Here is a 6,000-nt window from a genome sequence, read left to right on the forward strand (position 1 = left end):
ATCACCAGGAGTCAGCTTGCATTTATTCAGAGAGCAGAAAACAAAAACAACTTCTGTTTAAAGCAGCGCTTCCCAACCAGTTTTGCATCATGGCACACTTTTATACTATAAAAAATTTTGAGGCACACCTATTTTCTCCAACTGAACTGCCCTCTCGCAAAACCTTTTATCTCTAAAACCTCTCAAAACATGTCAAGCCACAGTTTACAATGAAATCCTCAGCTTTCTTATCTTGCATGTCAAATACAATATTGGAGCCTTTCTTCTTAACTTTATTGGTTCATGCTTGACACCTGTCTTCTTCCCTCAATTTAGAATGCCCAATTCATTTTTTCCCAATTAAGGGGCAATTTAGCATGGCCAATCCACCTCTCTTGCACATCTTTGGGTTATGGAAGTGAGACCCACGCAGACACCGGGAGAATGTGCAAACTTCACACGGTCAGTGATCTGGGGCCAGGATCGAACCCTGGTCGTCGGCGCCGTGAGGCAGCAGTGCTAACCATTGTGACAGTGTGCCACCTCCTTTGTTATTTTTTTTTTAAACATCTTCCGTCTTCTTCGCTTCTCCCAGGCTTTGTGCCCTCTAAGTTCTTGCTTTTTTGCACAGGCATATGGGCCCTTTTGTCTTAAATTCCCAAAGAACCTGGAATCTCCTGTGCATGCGTCAGCCAGGAATGGGCTGCAGATGTGCAGTTCGGAATTTTTTAGTTTTGCAATCCGAACTGTGCACACGTAGGCCAGAAAGGGGCACACATGCAGAGTTCTGGTTTTATTTTTACATCGGTTAGGCCCATGCACATGACCAATGTTAAATATTCTGAACCATGCAAGTGCAGTCAATTCCCAGCCAGCACATGCGTGGGAGGTCCAAGGTTCATCAGGACTTGGAGATGCCGACCACGAAGCTGAAAACAAAGATTAGATTTAGTGTAATTATTTTGAGGCACAGTTGTGGGGCTTTCACGGCACACCATTGTGCCGTGGCAAACCAGTTGGGAACCTCTGGTTTAACGTAGAGTCCAGCTAGGCTTTGCCAACTGGCCTATTATTTCTCAACTGGCAAGTATTTTTCTTGTTTCTCACTATGCCTCATACATGGCTAAGATCAGAAACTCCATGTGGACGAACTGCTGATTTACAGACCTGTGCGCCACAAATTTTCTCAGTTCCACGAGAGAACATGAATCCAAGAAAAGTAAACTGATACACGAGTATCATAGAATCATGGAATTTACAGTGCAGAAGGAGGCCATTCAGCCAATCGAGTCTGCACCAGCCCTTGGAAAGAGCACCCTACTCAAGCCCACACCTGCACCCCATCCCCTTAACCCAGCAACCCCACCCAACCATTTTGGACACCAAGGGCAATTTATCATGACCAATCCACCTAACCTGCACATCTTTGGGCTGTGGGAGGAAGCCGGAACACCCGGAGGAAACCCACGCAGACACGGCAAGAATGTGCAGACTCCGCACAGGTAGTGACTCAAGCCGGGAATCAAACCTGGGACCCAGGCATTTCACAAACTCCTCACTCGAGCACTGACACTCACTAGTGTCCACACTGACCACATCAGCACCTACCACTGCGTCTTCAAGTTCTTTTATCACTTTATTCCACCATTACTGACATTCGGCCAGCACAAACCTCAGTTTCTGACTCTGGTTTTCAGTGCAGCCCTCTCCACTGAGTGTGGCGACTATGTCCAAATGCCGTGTTTTTATTTATAAATTTGGAGTAATCAATGTTTTTCCAATTAAGGGGAAATTTAGCGTAGCCAATTGACCTATCCTGCACAACGTTTTGTATTGTGGGGTTAAGACCCACGCAGACACGGGGAGAACTTGCAAACTCCACAGACAGTGACCCGGGGCCGGGATCGAACTCGGGTCCTCTGCGCCGTGAGATCAGCAGTGCTAACCACTGGGCCACCGTGCTGTCCATCACTAGCCGTGTCTTCTGATCACCTGCAATGTGGTGGAAGTTTCCTTGGAACAAAGGTACTTTGTGAATGACTTACTAGGTGGACTGAAGTAAAGGCAAACGTACACCAACTACATCTCAACTGTTAAGATTGGTCACACTAGTATTTTGTGGCATTGATTAGTTTATTCTAGCTTACTCCCACACGGTGTTCCCCATCCAAGTCAATGATGGAGTGGTGTATGTGGCTTGAAGTCCCTTTACCTCAATCAGTAAGGCGGAGTTGTAACTTCTTTTGGGCCACATGTCCCAAATATAGTTAATGCTAAATGATCATCATTTGCATTGAACTAAGCAATGGTTAACAAGGTACAAGGTGATCAGTGCATATTCAGCAAAGGAGCCATCAAAACTCTACTTGTTTGTAAAGATCAAGACAGCCACTCCCCTGGCTTTTTACCCCATAACCCTGCACATTTTTCAAATATTTATCCAATTTTCTTTTTAAAAAGTTATTATTGGTTCTCGCTTCCACCAACTTTCAGGCAATGTATTGAAAATCACAACAACTCACTGTGCAAAATAAATTTGCCTCATCACATCTAGTTCCTTTTATAATTACTTTAAAATCTCTGTTCCCCTATTTACCCACCTTCCTGCCAGTGGGAAAGGTTAGCCTTATTTACTAAAACATCTCTTTTCCTTATCACCAAATTTAACCCTTAAAACCACAACAAAGGACCATCCCAAGAGGGGAGGTTTGAAACCACAGTCGAGGCCAACAGAGAACATAATCTCCTGTATATGAACCTTGCCCCATTCCCAAAATCTCATCTCAAATTCTGGCGTAAACAGATATATTTCTTCCAGTTTCCCACCAACCAGATGAATAGGCAAAGGGTCCGAGAACCATAGAATTCCTATAGTGCAGGAGGCCATTCAGCCTATCGAGTCTACAACAAACCCTCTGAAAGAGCACCCTACCTAGGCCCACTTCACAGATTTCATAGAATTTACAGTGCAGAAGGAGGCCATTCAGCCCATCGAGTCTGCACCGGCTCTTGGAAAGAGCACCCTACCCAAGATCCACACCTCCACCCTATCCCCATAACCCAGTAACCCCACCCAACACTAAGGGCAATTTTGGACACCAAGGGTAATTTAGAATGGCCAATCCACCTAACCTGCACATCTTTGGACTGTGGGAGGAAACTGGAGCACCCGGAGGAAACCCACGCACACACGGGGAGGATGTGCAGACTCCGCACAGACTTCCCCCATCCTATCCACATAACCCCACCTAACATGCACATTTTTGAACAGGGGGCAATTTATCATAGTCAAACCATCTAACGTGCACTTCTTTGGATTTTGGGAGGAAACCGGAGCACCCACTGGAAACCCACGCAGACAGGGGGAGAATGCCTTTGTGGAGTTTGCATAGTCACCCAAGACCAGAATTGAAACCGGGTTCCTGGCACTGTGAGGCAGCAGTGCTAAACACTGTGCCACCATGCCGCCCCAGTTCTGCTCCAGTCCTGGTTCCAAAATGGCCTTGCCAAGATTGCAAGTTCTTTTCATGTCAATTCACAAATGATGCAACAATGTCACGTGTTATTTTGAGGTGAGGGCAGTGCAGTAGCACTGTGTTAACACTGTTGCTTCACAACACCAGGGTCCCAGGTTCGATTCCCAGCTTGGGTCAATGTCTGTGTGGAGTCCGCACTTTCTCCCCATGTTTCCGTGGGTTTCCTCAGAGTGCTCCGGTTCTCTCCCACAAGTCCCGAAAGACGGACTGTTAGATAATTTGGACATTCTGAATTCTCTCTCAGTGTACCCGAACAGGTGCCGGAGTGTGGCAACTAGGGGATTTTCACAGTAACTCCATTGCAGTGTTAATGTAAGCCTACTTGTGACAATAATAAAGATTATTACTGATACGTTGGCAGATAGAATCACGTGTGCAACAGTCAGCTAGCTGGTCCCACACGTGTCTCTAATCCCACACATTACATGTAGGTGGAAAACTGTGTAATTCTTGTGGGGAATAAATCACATTCTTCCTTCACCAAACAGTGCATCACCTCACCCCGCCCAAATATGTGCACAGTAAACCAGACTCTCAGTTCCTATAAAAAGGAAATGAAGAGATGCTGGTTAGGTTGGAGTGGTTTTCTTGGCGCAGAGAAGGCTGAGGGGGGGACCTGACTGAGGTATACAAAATGAGGGAGATAGGGTAGATAGAAGAAAATGTTGCCGTTAGCAGAGGGATCAATAACCAGGGGGCATCAATTTAAGGTTATGGGGCAGGAGATTTAGAGGGGATTTGAGGAAAAGTATTTTCACCTGTGCTGGTGAGAATCTGGAATTCGCTGCCTGAAAGGGCAGTAAGACCATTAGACAGAGGAGCAGAATTAAACTACTCGGCCCATCGAGTCTGCTCTGCCATTCAATCATGGCTGATACGTTTCTCATCCCCATTCTCCTGTCTTCTCCTCATAAGCCCTGATCCCCTTATTAATCAAGAACCTAACTATCTCTGCCTTAAAGACACTCAGTGATTTGGCCTCCACAGCCTTCTGCGGCAAAGAGTTCCACAGATTCACCACCTTCTGGCTGAAGAAATTCCTCATCTCTGTTTTAAAGGATCATCCCTTCAGTCTGAGATTGTGTCCTCTGGTTCTAGTTTATTTTACAAGTGGAAACATCGTCTCCGTGTCCACGCTCTCCAGGCCTCACAGCAAGTTTCAATAAGATCCACCCTCATTCTTCTAAACTCCAACGAGTACAGACCCAGAGTCCTCAACCATTCCTCTTACAGCAAGCTCTTCATTCCAGGAATCATCCTGTGAACCCTTTCCAAGGTCAGCACGTCCTTCCTTAGATACGGGGCACAAAACTGCTCACAAACCCCAAATGGGGTCTGACAAGAGCCTTATACAACCTCTGAAGTACATCCCTGCTCTCTAGAGGCAGGAACCCTCACAACATTTAAGAAGAATTTAGATGAGCACTTGAAACATCACAGCATACAAGGCCATTGGCTGGAAAATGGGATTGGACAGTTTGGTCCTGGATGGCTGGTGCAGACACCATGGTGCCTGGGTGGTGGGTGCAGTGAAAGGGAAGGGAGTGGGGTGGGGAGTGCCCAGGAAGAGGTGTGGGGAGCAGCAGTGACGGGGGGGGGGGGGGGGGGGGGGTTGAACACTGGACGGTAAGGGGGTGGTGCCCGGGCAGTGGGTGGGGCAGTGGACCGCGGTCACGGGAACGGGGCTCCCTGAGGCCGGACCTGGGAACTCGGAGGAGTGAACGACAGCAAAGCCCCGGCTCCCGCGCCGCTCCCCCGCCCCGTACCCCCGGCAGCCGCTCCGCTCCCCGGCCCCGTTACCCCTGCTCCCGCTCCTTCAGGCCCCGCGCTGCCAGCTCCCCGCACCTTCGATCCCGCGCCCCGGGCTCAGCTCCAGCCACCGCTCCGCGAAGCACTGACTCCAGGCCCCGCCCCCTCAACGATGGCGCATGTTGATTGCGTCACGATCGGGCAAGATAATTAGCATAAACCCCCAAAATATACCCATTCCCAAAATATACCAAAATACACCCAATCCCAAAATATACACATTCCCAAAATATTCCCAAAAATATCCATTCACAAAATATACCAAAGTACACCGATTCCCCAAAATTCTTAAAATATAACCATTCCCTAAATGCACCCAAAATACACCCATTCCCAAAGTACACCCATTCCCAAAATATACCCATTCTCAATATATTCCCAAATTATACCCATTTGCAATATTTACATATAGTTTTTTAAATTCATTTAGGCGATGTGGGCATTCCTGGTTAGGTCAGCATTTATTGCCCATCCCTAGTTGCCCTTCAGAAGGTGGTGATGAGTTGCCTTCTTGAACCACTGCAGTCATAGAATCATAGAATTTACAGTGCAAAAGGAAGCCACTCGGCGCTTCAAGTCTGCACCAGCCCATGGAAAGAGCATCCTACGTATCCCCATACTTCCACCCTATCCCCGTAGCCCTGTAATCCCACCTAATCTTTTTCTTTGTACACTA

At 47.4% G+C, this 6,000-nt stretch overlaps 1 protein-coding gene across 1 annotated transcript in view; it reads right to left on the minus strand.

Moving 5' to 3' along the window:
* Positions 1-5,369, minus strand: part of ccdc47 (coiled-coil domain containing 47) — an 80,079-nt gene extending 74,710 nt beyond the window's left edge. The window contains 1 exon segment of the mRNA XM_072486934.1: positions 5,316-5,369. The gene's annotated coding sequence lies outside the window, so the exon portion shown is untranslated.
* Between the last annotated feature and the right edge of the window lie 631 nt (positions 5,370-6,000).

The sequence above is a fragment of the Scyliorhinus torazame genome, chromosome 21 (genome assembly GCF_047496885.1).
Source record: "Scyliorhinus torazame isolate Kashiwa2021f chromosome 21, sScyTor2.1, whole genome shotgun sequence".
NCBI lineage: Eukaryota > Metazoa > Chordata > Chondrichthyes > Carcharhiniformes > Scyliorhinidae > Scyliorhinus > Scyliorhinus torazame.